This window comes from Lissotriton vulgaris, chromosome 2_1 (assembly GCF_964263255.1).
Source record: "Lissotriton vulgaris chromosome 2_1, aLisVul1.2, whole genome shotgun sequence".
Lineage (NCBI taxonomy): Eukaryota > Metazoa > Chordata > Amphibia > Caudata > Salamandridae > Lissotriton > Lissotriton vulgaris.
The window spans coordinates 49,725,621-49,743,418 of record NC_141687.1 but is presented as its reverse complement, the minus strand read 5'-3'; positions in this window follow the sequence as shown (position 1 = coordinate 49,743,418).

Below are 17,798 nucleotides of genomic sequence, written 5' to 3'. Positions count from 1 at the left end.
TAAATAAAATAGCACAGTACATGTAGATTCTTGTGTATATTTATTTCAGGTATGATGGTACAAATCAGAGCTTCACCAGGAGTAGCCTCATTGCTGCTCAGCCCCACATCCAACGGACACTCTCACACAAGAACATTCCAATCACCAGCATTCGCACACACAGTCACCCAGGCTGAGCACCAGCAGTACAACACATCTCCTTTATTTCCAAAGGGAAACAGAATCAATATGAATACAAGGTAAATGCAGCATGTACAAGATGACAATGGAATAAAAACATGCAACACGGGGCACTGAAGAAATTACAAAATAACCAGATGACAAAAGATGAGGAATTAGGTAAATAACAGTAAACGCACTCCAGCTATCCAGAAACAGCATTACACACCAATAACCACATATCCCTTTCCTTAAAACCACACCAAACACACACTACCACATAGCTAGACACAAGCTAAACCCTGTACCCATGAGAAGCTGGCCAGGCCAAAAAGAGGTAAAGGGAAACCATCAAAATAACATGGTAGGGAACTAAGAGAACAACAGATAAGAATCTGTGGAAGGTACTTCCACAGGGAACAATAAAAAATACTTCCCCCAACAACATTAGTAGGGGTGTGATGTGTGGGGGATACCACACGGTACTCAAAAACATATAGACTTTATCAAAAGACTCCAATGGGTGGTGGGGAAGAACCGACCCAAAACCACACCAACGTGGGAAACTGTAATGTAATCATAAATCACAACCACATAAAAGTGGAAAACGCAATACAAACAAAAGGACCTCTTCACATAAACTCCAGTATCAGTATTAAAATGGGTGGCGGGGAAGAACCGAGCCATAACCACTTAAATGTGGGAGAAAGCACGTAAAGTATGTAATATCAACATCAAAACCTGTACTGCAATGGGTGGTGGGAAAGAACCGACCCATAACCACATAAAAGTGGAGAAATACTATCAAATGCAAAATGTAAGGAACACACCAAACGACCTAATATACTGCACACTGCATACAATCATTCGCAAGTCAAAATCCGTAAAACAATAGGTGGGAGCGCAACACAAACCCATAACCACAAAAGAGTGGGAGGGAAGACTGTGAAACATCTTTGGAAAAAAAAAAACTTCCAGCACCAGGCAATGAGGTAAGTAATAGCACAACTCAGTACGCAGCAACAACAGCGATGAAAAACAGCTTCCAACAGCTGGCCATAAGGTAAGTACATGCACAACTAATATGTAAAATGTTCACTCTACAACAGTATGGTTTAAAATGAGACCCTCACCACAAATACATAGTTACACGCAAAACCACCAAAGTACTAGTGAAAGAAGAATGCAGATCAAGCACTGACACACAAGTATTGTGAAGCAAACAATAAATCATTGGCTGATGAAAACCAGCAGTTCAACTAAGAAAAGTTAAGGCATGTGACACGAGAAATTAAAATACTGTAAAGTAAGCAGACAAGAAACTACTGTAAACGATAAACAGAGTTCCAAAATGTCACTTAGAGAACTTGCTGAGCGATATTTCAGCCGAAGTTATCAAAAATAAACAGATGGTGACGTCCACAGTACTTTAGGTTTACTTAAAAACCATTCCATTTTAAACTCTAAGAAAAGTTCCCAGAAAATAATAAAATAAAACAAATAAAGTGATCACCGTAGTCATTGTAGTGTGCCAATGAATGTTGACCAATGAATACATAAGAGGAGAAGAAAGAACACAGCAGTGTTCTCATTTGACATGGAGAGAGGAGAAAAAGAAGAGTCTCACCAGAATATGCTTCTACTCTCCACGCATGGAAGTACAGTCCATAAAGAGTATCCATAGGAACATGATGTGAAGACCGAAGAACTGGCACTTCAAATGCGCAACCATCTGTAATTCAGCAAAGAAGACGTGGTTGGCAGAGATTGCATCGCAAAAGGGAACAAACGTGCCAATCGCAAGATGACGGCATGTTTTCAGACTTCCGGCCGGGTGGCTCACGGCACGTCTGTGTAATCAGGTATCCAGGCGCAGCATTGGGAAGTGTCAAGGAGTTCCATGGAGCTCGCAGAGAGGAGGCTGAGACAAAGTAAGGGCGCGCGCTGAGTGCAAGTGCGTTGAGGCAAATTCAAAAGACAGGGAGAGGTTGAAATGTAAATAGTGCAGCAGCTGCCAGGGAGAATGTTACGATGGACAATAAAAACAAAACAAACCTTTCCGAAAAATGCACAACACCTGCCATAAAGGCAAAAGTCACCCAAAAAAACGTTGAGCAATTCCAACAATGTGTAGAATAGTAAAAGTAAGGAGGTGGCAAACCTCCGTACCAGGTAGTTTCAATAGAAAAGTCCTCCACAGTTTCAACAGTCCCACTACTGATAGAGCATGCGGGACTACTAGCTCAAAATTTACTATACTCACCTGGGCCCATAAAACATTCACACATTGAACAAACAGTCCTGCCTAACTACTCACCCATCAGTACTTTGAGTCCTTTTAGGACTTATACCTTCGTATTGTACATCTCTAAGCCTAATGCAAGATCAACATAATCAGTGTGGGAAATCAATTAATCTCTAGCCCTATGGGCAGCTGCAAAACTGTTAATATGTAAGTTTAGGTTCTCTTACCATAAAACTGATAGCACACAATGATATACTGTGGTTTCAGCTCGATCTGTATATCGGGATAGATAGAACAGAGCTATATATCTATGCAAGGAAGTATTATCTGGGGAAGAGATTCAACTTTAAAAAGGTCTTAATGTGAGGTGGATGGCTATTGCGTAATAGTAACTCAACATGTTCTTGGCGAAGTTTTGAAAATGAAATATAGGCAGTATCTTTCCTAGGAGATGTCAATTTTGGGCCTTATGTACCCATGGTACGTGACATATCGTTCCCTCTATATATTGTCTACGTTTTTGCCCATTGACTTTCATGCCTCTGGTAGTTATAAACAAGCTGTCTCCCTGAATACATATAAGGCATATATGTTGCTCAGAGTGGTGCTGTTTAGTGACGCTATACCCGTGCATATTCGAGAGTATACCCATTGAGATCATAAAAATTGGTGGCACTGATTATGATTGTAAATCATTTTGGATCAATGGACATATTTAGTATTTTAATAACAATTCATAAGAGAAAAAGATTATTCCAAACCACTTACTTAATGTAATTACTCTCGAAGGTATGAGCCCGTAGGCTTGTGATGGAAAAAGACAACCGGCCCATATATGTTCAATAAGAATGGTGGTAGTAAAGACTCCTCCTATTATGAATATAGTAAGCATAATGAGAAAATATTTAGTAAAAAACGTGAATACGTTATACTAAACGGGAGGGAAAAACAATTATTAAAGAGCAGCATGTGCTACTTACACATAAGGGTCATGAGTGGGCAACGGGGTTAACATCTGAGATATGTTCAAAGGAGCGACTCGGTGTAATCAAATTTCATAACCTATAATCGATGCACAAGAGATAAACCTCAATGTAATGTATGGTAATGTGTAACAACATAAGAAGCTGAAATAGATGGAATATACGGGATTCATAGTTGTATACCTACTTCGTTAACAATTAAGTCGTAATGGTCTGGTGTTTGCCGCAGGACATCAAAAGGAACTGGTGAAAGCTGCCGTTTAAAATCATTCAAGGGTATTCTCCTGAAAAAGACAGCAGTCTACTATTAGCTATATATACCGTAGTTGGTTTTATAGCAAAGAACAATACATTCTATTGAATACCTGTATTTATCACTTTTTTATGTAATTGATGAGCACCCTTATTGTATCATTGATATTGATATCATATGTTTTGTAGAGTAGTGGACGGCTACCTGATGAAGGTATGTATGCCGAAACGCGCGTTGTAGACATCTGCCGCACTGCCTGAGTCAACGTTTTCGTCTATCACATGGATTTGTAAATACTTATGACTGTTCATGAATTTATTTACATGAAACTACTAATTTGATTCTGAAATGCATAATCGAATCATTGTTTTGTTTGTTTAAGTATGAATTTTTTAAAAAAAATAATAAAATAAATATACTTTTCAATAAAAGCTCTGGTATATGCACATCATGTTTTGTAGGGTGCTTGTCACACACATGTCTATATCTTAGACATAGAAGGGTATTCTTCAGTATAGAAATAGCTTAAAATGTTCTCTAGCTATAACTTTCTAACACTAGCTTTATTCCCTATGTTATAACTAGATTGCTGATAGGGGTCCCCTGTTTTCTAAATTGCTTTTCCCAGCCCTATCACAGACTTTTGATTTTGGCACATAATGTTCTGAGAGACTTTGAATTTGACCTTCATTTTTAAAAAAAATAAAAAAACAAGGGACTATCATACACATCCATCAAAGGATTTTGCGATGGCAAACGGTGCGAATCGCAAAAATCGGCCGTTTGCGATCGCAAAATCTGCTTTTGGAATCATGAAGGGTGAAGGCCCTCTCAATTTGAGAATTCGCAAATATTTGCGAATTCTCAAATTGCGATTGCATTTAAGGAATCGCATTTTGCGATTCCTTAAATGCAATGCATGAAACTTAAAAAAATTGCGATTTCGCATTTAGGGGGAGCAAATTACCATGAGGTTGAACCTCATGGTAATTTGCGAAAACTTTGAAAAATGCACTTTTGTGCATTTTTCAAAGTTTCATGTTGTGCACACACAAGCCCTTAGGGCCTGTGTGTGCGCAACATATGTGCACAGTATGATTTCAGGGGTGCAACAGGGTGTCCTTTGGACACCCCTGCACCCTTGAAATCGCATTCTGAATTTGCGATTCGCTAATTGCGAATTGCAAATTGAGAATGTTGTCCCATTCATTCCTATGGGTCTCTAGGCCCATGGAATAAATGGGGAGGTATTCCTTAAGTGCGAGTCGCAATTTGCGAGTCGCAATTAAGGAATATTAAAAAATCGCAATTTTTTCAGCGATTTCTTGATGCATTGCATTTTTCGATTCCTTAATTACGATTCCTTATTTTTCGCAATTAAGGAATCGCAAAAAGCAATATTGATGCATGTACCTGTATCTTTGGAACTTTTCCTATGACAATTTTTTTTCTCCAAAAAAGCATTTTTCATTTTTTTGGCACAAGTAATCTGCTTATACTAGAACTATTTATAGAGAACAAAAATTCTTTGAATACTTCCAGAGACAAAATATGACCGTGTCCACAACTAAATGATTACGTAATCTGAGATGAAATGGTTTGGGCCCTTTTTCTTCTGTATATATGAGCCATTTCATCATGTATATATGTTTATGATTCATTCATGTAGCATTCAAAACGTCTACTTATGCTTAGAATGAAACATTGCTTTAATATGTACAGCACCATTGCCTTCTATGCATCACAACAGTTTTGAATGCATTATTTACAATGTATTTTTAGACATGTTCTTAGCCATCCATATGTAGCTATATTTTAGATATGTTTAACATGTTTCGGATTTAGTAATGTCGTTCATACGAAAGTGGAGTGGGTGTTGTGTGTCGATTGAGATTCCTTATAAATTTCCAGATTTATGCCCTTATATAGGTACAATTCACGTTGCCCTTATTTAGGCATTGAAATCCAGCAGTTATTTAGGCATTGCTAGTGCTAACCAAATACAGGCATGGCCACCTACATCCGTTCATCTACGTCACGAGTTCTTGGATAACCAGACTCTTAAGCCTTTAGGACTTCTCCTTGCTTGGATATTGATTTCTCCCAGAACTCATTTATTATGCATGAACATCTATTCCTTAGGGGTTCATTCATGACGTTCTTATGCCCAACTTTTACATCAATACTGGCATTCCTAAACACCTTCACGGTATAAATATACCTTCACTTGCCATGGCAAACCGCTGTTCGGTCCACGGTTCAACTGCCTACTTGCACGAAGCAGCTCGCCAAGACAAGTTCAGAGGGATGTCAAGTCCCCAACTGACGCACTGACCAGATGATGCCCTCCTCCTCGTAGAGAATCCAGCTCCAGTGTTCCTGACTCCCCTTGCGCGGTGTTAGATATCGAGACCCGGGAAAGAGATTCCAATCTTTCTCATTCTAAGGTATGAAGCAGACTAGAGGGACTCTTGGCAACTATAGCTAAACTAGACTATAACTAAACAGAACGTACTTCTTCCCTTTTACTGCACTTAGGTTACATACACTGGGGTAGGATTATTTTAGAAGCATCAGATGAGTATTTTAGCCTGTGTTATTTATGTATGTATTTTTATGAATATATGTCATAGCTACAAATCATGCTATTACAGTATTATTTTATCTTACTGCGAACGCTGTATGCATTGTACTTCGCATTCTGTCTTACGATTGTAGCAGTTCATATCTCTTGTATGAGAAATAAGACTGTTCAATAAACCCTTTTCATTGAAACACCCATCTATCTATTTCTGTGCAACTCTGTAGAATGAAGCATGCACGATTGACTGAGTGAAACGATTTTGTATTGTTTCCACGATTCTGAGATTGTTCCAACTCTAAGGGAAACAAAGTTGTCATGTTTATACGGTTGTCAGAAACAAATCCCTTCTTGTTCATTCGAGAAGTTTCTAGTGACCTCTGAGTTAGCTGGTACACACAAGTAATTACGTTTAATGTACTCGATAGAGACAATACTGACCTCAGTCCTATGTCAAAACTATAGTGTATATTATTCTAATGGGCAGAGCCTATGAGGGATATAGGAACTACACTACAGTGCCTAGTGGCATGATCAACTACCACTAAAATATACCTATTCCCTGATGCAGTAGGTGGGTCCAGGGGATCAACAATGTCCATCCCCACCCTTTTCAAAAGGAACCCCAACCACTAGCAGTGGTATTAGGGGAGCCTTTGTCTTGCCCCCTGCCTTGCCACTGGCCTAACAGGTGACACAGGAGCTGCAAAACTCCTTTACCTTTTCAGACACATGGGGGCAGTAGAAATGGTTCACCAACCGGTTCCATGTCTTTGTCTGTCCCAAATGTCCTGCCAAGGGGATATCATGACCCAAAGTCAGGATGAACTCTGTGTACTTCTGTGGCACCACCAAGCTCCTGGTGCCCCCTCCTTGAGGTTCCTGGCCTCAGTATAAAGCAGTCCATCTTCCCAGCAGAGTTTGTGAAGCCCACTGTCACCCCCCTCCTCTTGCTTAGAAGCAATCCTCCTCAAGCTCTCAAGGGTGGGACAGTCCCGCTCTCCCTTACTGAACTCCTCTCCGGAGGGTCCACCTGCTCCTGTCAGTTCTGCCAAATCTGACAGCTCTGGTAGGGATGGAGTCCCTCCCTCAGAGGCCAGATCCTCCCCCATCAGGGTTAGATTCTTCCTGTACCTCTGGCGTTCCCTGGGCTGGCTCACCAGGCCCAGTGCCCTTGTCCCTGGATGCTTGGCCCTTTGTTCCAGGGTCCAAGTGTCTAGCCCCTCCCTTCTGGCTAGTCTGTGACCTAGTCAGAGCATATACTCACTCAGGGAGCTCCAATATTTTCATATGGAGTCCTCTCGCCACCTCTGACCACGCAGAGGCTTCAAGATCATTGCCCAGTAAACACTGGACTGGGAGCACGTTTGACACAGCTACCTTCATAGGGCCTGTCACACCCCCCCCCATTCCAAATCCACCACAGCCATAGGATGGAGTTTGGTAGGGCTGTCTGCATAAGTCACATGTTGAAACACACCAGGTAACAACCTTTCTGTAGGCACTACTTCATCCAGGACCATAGTTACACTAGCCCCAGTGTCTCTGAAAGCCTCAACCTCAGTCCCATTCACTTTAGGCCTCTGCCTGTTCTTGTCCATGTTTGGAGGTAAGGCAGCAAGGGTGGCAATATTCACCACACCCAGGGACACTAAGGTTGCTTCCACCAACCGACTACCCCTCTCTGGGGCACCACTGTCCACCCCTACACTGACACTGGCAATCCCTGTGAATGGCCCCTTAAGGGGGAGCTTCTTGGTGAAGACAGCATCTCCCTGTTTGTGCCCTGGCTGGTTAGTGTCAAAGCACTTACCCACCTTTGAGGGATCAAAGAACCTACCATTCTTTCCCTGATTCCACCTCCCTTTGAATTTGGGTTGGCTCTGCCCCCCTCCTTGTGTTTCTTTGGAGGACTCCTTAGGTTTTGACCTTCTTTCCTTTTGGGCTTTCCCTTGGGGGGGGGGGGGGGGGGGGACCTGTCCCCCTTTCTTCTGGTCCCTCCCCTGGTACTGAATGGAAACCCGGGTACTCACCCACTCATCAGCTGCTTCCCACTGGCCCTCTGAGGCCTGTAAGCTTAGAGTCCACTAGATACTGGCGTTACTTCTCTTCTGCACAATGAGTCAAAATATGTTCTTTCAAAAACAAATTATACAATTCCTCATATGTGTCAACTTTGTTACCAACAATCCAGCCTTCCAGTGCCTTCACTGAAACATACACAAAGTCTACCCAAGACTGTGAACTCACTCTGGGTGCCTCTAAGCTGCTCTGGAGTCAGACCAAATCATTTGACTAAGCATGCCTTCATCCGCTGGTATGATTCTGCATCCTCTCCCTTCAGGGTCAGGAGCCTATCCTTCCGAGCTACTAGAATCAACTCCCACAGGATGGCACCCCAATACTTAGAGAGGGCCCTACTCACTCTAAGGGTCCTCTCAAAAGCTGCAAGCCACTTGTCAATGTCATCCCCCTCAGTGTACTTGGTTACTGAACCCTTGGGAAGTTTGTGATCAAGACCACCACCCCTGGACATTTCAAAATCTTCATAATTTTTACTGCCACCATTTCTTTTCAATGCCTCATCCCTCTCCAATCTCTTCTCAGCCAATTCCAGTTTCTTCTCCTCCAAAGCTATCACAGCTAATTGAGCCTTAAGCTGTCTCTCTCAAAGGGACAGTGGTGGTTCCTGAGTAAGGGACGTTTCTCCCCTCCCACCACCTGGAATCATATGGCTAAAACTAGACAAAATGGAAGAGGCATCATCCTCACCCCCCTTTGGGGTGAGGTTGGGGGGCTCACCCTCTATACCCCCTTGACTCTCCTCAGCTACCACAGCCCCGGCCTTTAGGGCCTCAACAAACCCTGCCTTCCTAAGCTTCTTGGAAGCAGGCAGTCCCTAAGCCTACACTGTACCCTAGATCAGCCATCTTGAACTGGGACAGTATAGCAAGGTCAAGATCCACGGTTACCTAGTTTTGGGGCACAACAACTAGGCACAACAGTCTTAGAACAATTTGGAAAAATCAAAACAATGGATTAAAAATAGTTTAGTTCAAATTCCAAGAATCAAACTCAAAGGTTTTGTTCTAAGGCAATTTAGAGGATTTTTACAATCTTAATTCACTTCACTGAAGGGTGTACTTTTAAACACAAGTCCTCACCCACACCGCTGAGCAACAAATGTTGGAAAGTGGGTTATTGGTAGGGGCAACTGTAGGTCTGCCACTGGCAATAAAACCACTAACACAGTATAGGGCTCAGAATAGGTCTTAGAAAAGAATTCCTATGCTCCACCCTTGGTAACGTGGCTGCGGGCAGGCAGGCTTAACTTCAAAGACAGGTATGTAAAGCATTTAAAAACACCACTTCAGTAAATAATTAAGACACAACACAAAATAAAAATCCAACTCCAATTTCTAAAAATATGTAATATTTTTATCTATTAAATGACATCAAAACAAAACAAAAAACACTGTAGGGAACCAGAGATGTGACTTTTTAAAGAGTAGTCACTTTCTAGTGCTTAGAAGCCAACAGTGCCCCTTTCAGTCATTTTGTTTTCTCTGACAGGGACACACCTTTAGAAATTGTTCTGGAGAATTTCTCACCACTCCGGGGCAGCCTTCTCCAGCTGGCGGGTCCAGTTAGAACTCCTTCCTGAAGTTCTGCTTGCGGGTCCCAAAGTATCCAACACACAATACAAGGTTCTGGAATCTCCAAGAGGGTCCTGGAAAGTGTGAAACTTCAATTCTGCAATCCACTTGAGCAAAACCCTAACAAATATACTGGTACTCCAGGCTGGGAATTCTTTGTGGGGATGTCCATGTGAGCTCTGTTAACCTGTAGCTTGCAGGAAGTCTACTCTTTAGTTCCTTTACAGCAAGGTAGTCCACAGGGCTGTAGTTTCATATGCTACAGTCTTCAGAGGGCAGGCCTTAGAAATTGCACTTTAAAATTCTCAGCATGAAAACGTCTTGCTTTCTTAAATTTCAAGCAACAGATCTGAGAGGCACTATTCCTCTCAGATACTTATTCCCAGTTCACTGGCTCAAGCAGGAGGTCACTGCTGACCAATGGGAGCAGGCCAACTCCTCAAAAATATGCTCACATCTTGCAGAGTGTGGAATTACTTTGTCCCACAGTTCACCAGATCTTCTAAATTCATAATGGCTGATTTTCCAGCAGAGAGTCAAGAGCTGGCTAAACACACCCACTAGGATGACTTATTTCCATGGACTCTCCCCCTACCATCTGCACATACTTTCCCTGATCCTAGGTCTGGTTGGGGTCAAAAGTGTGGAGTGGAAATTGATACTGTGGCCATCCCTCTGCCTTTGAAGACCATGGTTAATGACTCCTCCCCCTGCTCTAGCATTCCTGTGTAGCAGCACACTGTCCTCCCCGCAGAGCTGGTAAACCTCAAGGGCTCTTTATCACCTCTTCAAGGCAGCCTGGCTAATCCACTGAGCTCTGACCAATCAGGGCAGACCACTGGAAGGCTGGACTTACAAACAAGAAAGTCTTATAACTTCTTGTATGTACACTTTAGGAGAAATTTAACAATATGGTCTTGTTGGATTTATTAATACCATTCTGGAAAGTCTTTGCATTGTATTTCTAGCCTGTTCTTATCAAGATTTACTAGTTACTAACCCCTTGTCATGTTACCCTAAGTGACCTGGGATTTGCAATGGGGAAAATGACTTGGGGATACAAAAACCGGGAGTGGGAGGGTCCACAGGAAGATTTTTAAAGATCTACTAAGACACTTTCCCCAAAGACTATGGAACACACTAAATTGTCTAGCGGTCTACAATGTTACTTGGTGCCCAGCAGCATCCAGCACCAATCACCAGTATCTAAACACTTCTAAATAAAGCCCTTCATGTGAGCTCCCCAACTAGGAAACGGAGTCCCATCACTCACCAGAGGTGACATGCTTCATCATCTGGCATCTCCTCCCGGCTGTAACCCCTAGTACAGCCGAGGGCTACAACCCCCTCACTGTGTGGGAGGAGCACAGGGATGTTTTAAGGATCTCCTAGGATATACTAACATCCAAAAGGCGATGAACTGTGGTGTATTATTCTGTGATGGCCGCAGTGCAAAAAAGTGGTAAAAGTGTGAATTTAAAACTGGCTACTAAAAGGAAAAATCTTTTTATTATGTATCCTTTAGTCTCAGGGTTAAGAACAGTGCTAAGGCAGTTTTGGAACTATTGAATTGCTCCCGTCTAGTATGGATGGTCAGTCTACATGTTTCAGCTATTTATGACCTAAACAGTGTCTAGCCTTCCTCAGGACCTAAAAAGTAAAAGCTTCTGCGTTGTGTGTATAATAACAAAACAATGTATAATACAAACGTGAAGTGTCAAAGAAAAAATGGAAAGATACAACTTATCGCACCACTTGTTTCATTGCAAAGTACGTGGTTTAACCTGTGTAAGAAAAACACATGAAACACAGTCAAAGTGTTAAGATACTTACAAACCTGAGGGAAACAGAATCAATATGAATACAAGGTAAATGCAGCATGTACAAGATGACAATGGAATAAAAACATGCAACACGGGGCACTGAAGAAATTACAAAATAACCAGATGACAAAAGATGAGGAATTAGGTAAATAACAGTAAACGCACTCCAGCTATCCAGAAACAGCATTACACACCAATCACCACATATCCCTTTCCTTAAAACCACACCAAACACACACTACCACATAGCTAGACACAAGCTAAATCCTGTACCCATGAGAAGCTGGCCAGGCCAAAAAGAGGTAAAGGGAAACCATCAAAATAACATGGTAGGGAACTAAAGAGAACAACAGATAAGAATCTGTGGAAGGTACTTCCACAGGGAACAATAAAAAATACTTCCCTCAACAACATTAATAGGGGTGTGATGTGTGAGGGATACCACACGGTACTCAAAAACATATAGACTTTATCAAAAGACTCCAATGGGTGGTGGGGAAGAACCGACCCAAAACCACACCAAAGTGGGAAACTGTAATGTAATCATAAATCACAACCACATAAAAGTGGAAAACGCAATACAAACAAAAGGACCTCTTCACATAAACTCTCCAGTATCAGTATTAAAATGGGTGGTGGGGAAGAACCGACCCATAACCACGTAAATGTGGGAGAAAGCACGTAAAGTACGCAATATCAACATCAAAACCTGTACTGCAATGGGTGGTGGGAAAGAACCGACCCATAACCACATAAAAGTGGAGAAATACTATCAAATGCATACTTCAAAGCAAAATGTAAGGAACACACCAAACGAACTAATATACTGCACACTGCATACAATCATTCGCAAGTCAAAATCCGTAATACAATAGGTGGTAGCGCAACACAAATCCATAACCACAAAAGAGTGGGAGGGAAGACTGTGAAACATCTTTGGAAAAAAAAAAACTTCCAGCACCAGGCAATGAGGTAAGTAATAGCACAACTCAGTACGCAGCAACAACAGCGATGAAAAACAGCTTCCAACAGCTGGCCATAAGGTAAGTGCATGCACAACTAATATGTAAAATGTTCACTCTACAACAGTATGGTTTAAAATGAGACCCTCACCACAAATACATAGTTACACGCAAAACCACCAAAGTACTAGTGAAAGAAGAATGCATATCAAGCACTGACACACAAGTATTGTGAAGCAAACAATAAATCATTGGCTGATGAAAACCAGCAGTTCAACTAAGAAAAATTAAGGTATGTGACACGAGAAATTAAAATACTGTAAAGTAAGCAGGCAAGAAACTACTGTAAACGATAAACAGAGTTCCAAAATGTCACTTAGAAAACTTGCTGAGCAATATCTCAGCCGAAGTTATCAAAAATAAAAAGATGGTGACGTCCACAGTACTTTAGGTTTACTTGAAAACCATTCCATTTTAAACTCTAAGAAAAGTTCCCAGAAAATAATAAAATAAAACAAATAAAGTGGTCACCGTAGTCATTGTAGTGTGCAGCTGACCAATGAATGTTGACCAATGAATACATAAGAGGAGAAGAAAGAACACAGCAGTGTTCTCATTTGACATGGAGAGAGGAGAAAAAGAAGAGTCTCACCAGAATATGCTTCTACTCTCCACGCATGGAAGTACAGTCCATAAAGAGTATCCATAGGAACATGATGTGAAGACCGAAGAACTGGCACTTCAAATGCGCAACCATCTGTAATTCAGCAAAGAAGACGTGGTTGGCAGAGATTGCATCGCAAAAGGGAACAAACGTGCCAATCGCAAGATGACGGCATGTTTTCAGACTTCCGGCCGGGTGGCTCACGGCACGTCTGTGTAATCAGGTATCCAGGCGCAGCATTGGGAAGTGTCAAGGAGTTCCATGGAGCTCGCAGAGAGGAGGCTGAGACAAAGTAAGGGCGCGCGCTGAGTGCAAGTGCGTTGAGGCAAATTCAAAAGACAGGGAGAGGTTGAAATGTAAATAGTGCAGCAGCTGCCAGGGAGAATGTTACGATGGACAATAAAAACAAAACAAACCTTTCCGAAAAATGCACAACACCTGCCATAAAGGCAAAAGTCACCCAAAAAAACGTTGAGCAATTCCAACAATGTGTAGAATAGTAAAAGTAAGGAGGTGGCAAACCTCCGTACCAGGTAGTTTCAATAGAAAAGTCCTCCACAGTTTCAACAGTCCCACTACTGATAGAGCATGCGGGACTACTAGCTCAAAATTTACTATACTCACCTGGGCCCATAAAACATTCACACATTGAACAAACAGTCCTGCCTAACTACTCACCCATCAGTACTTTGAGTCCTTTTAGGACTTATACCTGTAAACCATGACCAATCCTTGTCACCTTTGCTATAAGTCCTAGGGATCGAAAAGGGAGTTAGAATAAACAGGAAATATTTAATCAAATGTTACCCTTTCCTGTAATAACCACAGACTCGGGGAAAGTTTTAAAAGTTTTATCTATGCAAGTTTTCGGTGAGTCTCAAACCAAATTACAGAGAACATAATCTTCAGAAGTATGAATATGATTAATAAACTATAAAGTTTGTAGAAAATCACAGCAACACCTTTAAACATCGGTACCAGGGAAGAGTGAGAAGGGGAAATAGCACAAGGACATACCATATGGATTATATTCACCTAGAATGGTGCAACGACCAACCCTGGTCACGGGCTGGGGCAAATAAGGACCAGGCTCCCGACTAATCAGGTGCCCACGGGACAAGACAGGTGCAGATCAGGACAGGGGACCTCCGCTAAGTGCAACGCCAGCGATATACCCCTCTCTCTCTGTAAGCCAATTAGTACCCCGACTGGGTAATCGATAATTTTCCCAAACACGTCGATTCTTCTGAGAGAATGCGCCGCCAGCACCTCTGCTCTGGGTCTCCTACAGCATGCATTGGGTCAGTCACAGGTCAGCTACTTGGACAAGTTGAACAATTTCTCTATCTAATCCTACCTTAGTTGTACCATTTAGAGGGAAATGTACCACCCCTAAATGTTGCAAATCTATGTGTTCCCTTTTAGTGATTGGTCAGAAAGACGAGGAGAGGTCATCACACCATACTAAGATGAGGTAATTTCAATATTGGTTTCAATTGATTCCGGTTGCCGACCATAATTTATTTTCCCATGCACTTTTATTCCACCCAGTAATACTGTTCAACAAATTTGATACAATTTATATGGCTCCAGTTCCTCCTGAGGTCAGAAGGGCATTTTCTCATAGACATTGTGGGTAAGATGATTTTTGGCTGGGATTCAATGCCAATGCTTCAGCAACTTCAGAGCTAGAGTGCGCACGCGCAACTTTTTCCTAGATGGAGTTTGTATCAGTATTCAGGCCCAAGTACGAGCTAGCAGCAAAGTCAAAGAGAGACACATTAGAATCCAAAAATAAATGAATGCGCTGTATACCACTCATCTCTACTCTAACCCCATTATTTTATTTTAACTTTTGCTTTAATAGTTAAGCGGAACGAACAAGTTTAGTATAAGCAGCAGCATGAGCATTAGCATGTGAGGTTTGAAGCGACCATATCTGGCACTAGTGCGCAGAAGCAAAGATTTCCAACCAGAAGCGAAAGACGTGACACCATGTAGATGTGGCGGACGCATGCGTAGAAAAGTTCCTGCGTTTTCGGTGGCCATTTTAAGACACTTGGTTACTGTTAGTAAAAGCAAATTGTCAAGCTTCCCCTTGATACTAGAAATGTGGTGAAATGCAAATATTAATGGACAAAACATGTTGATTAATGAATTAAAGGTTATTTTGAGAGGGCGGAGTCCAAGCAAGTTTCGGTGTATGTGAAACCTTGCTCCATCACTACCGTCAGGGACCTAACTCCCATGTAGCACACCGAGCCGGAGGCTCAAATGCTTAAATGCAGGGACTGGGAGAAAGGAGGCGAACTGCAGGCAGGAAGTGGCAGGAAACTACTCTTTATGGACAAACGATCCCAAAGTAGCAGGACGGGGACGGCTGGTCCAAGGAGCAGGAGAGGCAGACTTCCTTCAAGACAGGCAGGCAGTGAACAGCAGGTAGAAGGAAAGCAGGCAGGCAGGAACTCAGCAGAAAATGGCAGTGTTGGGTAGTTTCATCCCCTGTACGCAAGCAGTAACTGAAAGCAGGTAGGTAAGTACTTCAGGGCACTGCATTATGGGGAGGAACTGTCCCAAAATCGCAGGAAATGGCGCTACTCCATGGTGCTGTGAAGGAAAGAAAGTAAACCACAAAACTGGCGCTTACTTGTGGGGCGACGGGTGGAGTGGTCACTGGTGGGGCTCTGTATGCCCGATTCTTCAAGTACAGTCCGATTTCCTCAGTTTCAATGTAGGTACTTGCACCTTGACTGTAAGCAGGGGGCACACGCAGGTTTTCCTTCTTCGAACGCCGCCAACATATGTTGTTAATAAAATAGCCCAATCCATGTAGATTTCTATGTATATTTATTTCAGGTAAAATTGTACAAATCAGAGCCCCACCAGGAGCAGCCTCACTGCTGCTCAGCCCCTCATCCAACTGACACTCTCACACAGGAACATTCCAATCACCAGCATTCTCACACACAGTCCCCAAGGCTGAGCAGCAGCAGCGCCTTGACTCAGCATCCCTAGCACTACAGAAAAGCATTCCTATTCACAGAATGACTTTATCTGAAGGGTCAAAAACTCTTCCCACCGGGGAATAATTCTCAAGCTTTGTTGGAAAAGCAATGCCTGTCATAGAGAAGGGTGGCAGCGGCATGTGCTGCAGGCGCAGAAGCACCTGGGCCTAACGGTGGGTGAAGCTACTGCTGCTGCACCCCAGTCATGGTTGTGTTTTGGTCGCCAACCAGAGGCTTGGGGCTCATTTTCATTGCATTGGGGTCCTTGGCACCTTTGCCAGGCCAGCAGAGGAAAGCTCCTGAATAACCCCTTTCAGAATGACCACAGACATCTGAAAAGGTGATTGTTGTGGAAGGAAGAGGGAACTCAAGTGGAAGTAAATACAAGTAAAATTTATTGGAAGAATTAAGTATACAAAGGCCCACGGGGACTGGGGAAGAGGGCAGGTCAGGTGAGGGGCAAGGTCGGAATGACGGGCAGAAGAGGTGACGTCACATTATTAACTTCCGAACATTCGAAAGAGAATGCAGGGACATACACTAGGGTGGAAATGGAAAACACACTATGAGCATGTATGCCCATAACCTAGGCATCACCTGGAAGAACTTAAGAATACATATACAACATCTCCTTTTATCCAAAACATTTAAACAAAATATATATTAATAGAAAACATAGTCATCAAAACGTTTGGGAAATCTAACTTCTCTCCCGTAGCAGGTCTTTGACTGCACAGTATTGAGAGGATCAGTCAGTTTAACATTATCGTCAGTAGCCTTTTGATTGGCTATTTGCCTCACAATTCCTCCTTCAGTGTTGTATGTCTGGTTCTGACTTGGGGTACTATTAGTATCCTCAAAGAAAGTATTGCCTGCACTGTTGTTGTGAGAATAATCTGTGTCTACTGCATTCAAATTATTGCTTACGTTCATGTCGTAGAAACTTTGATCACATGAACCGCCTTCCTCACAATCAGACATGTCACTATTGTACCCATCCATTACATTAGCGTTTCCTTTCATAATGATTTCCTCCTGGCCAGCTTTTAAGTTTACCACATCGTCTTTGCTAATCCACCCTTTCCCTCCAAGGAACACAGCACCTTTAGACACAACCTCTTTCACACAAACAGGATGAGTGAATGTGGAGTCTCCTTTTCCAACTTTGTACGGCTTTTTAAGAATAACCCAATCTCCTTTTTCAATCAATTTTTCCTTAGCCTTATTTGTCATGTCAGCATATTTCTTAGTTGTTCTCTGCTTGGCAATTATCTTTACTCTTACTCTACTCACATCATCATACATTTGTCTTTTGCTAGTCATTCCTTTCTCTTTTAGTATTTTGAACACTTTCCTCAATATTTCATGGTGTTCTTTTTCATCCTTGGAATGTATCAATATGTCGTCTTGAAATGCTTCGACGTCTTTGACGTTGCCGAAGTGAATGTCCATCAATTTCTGAAAGAC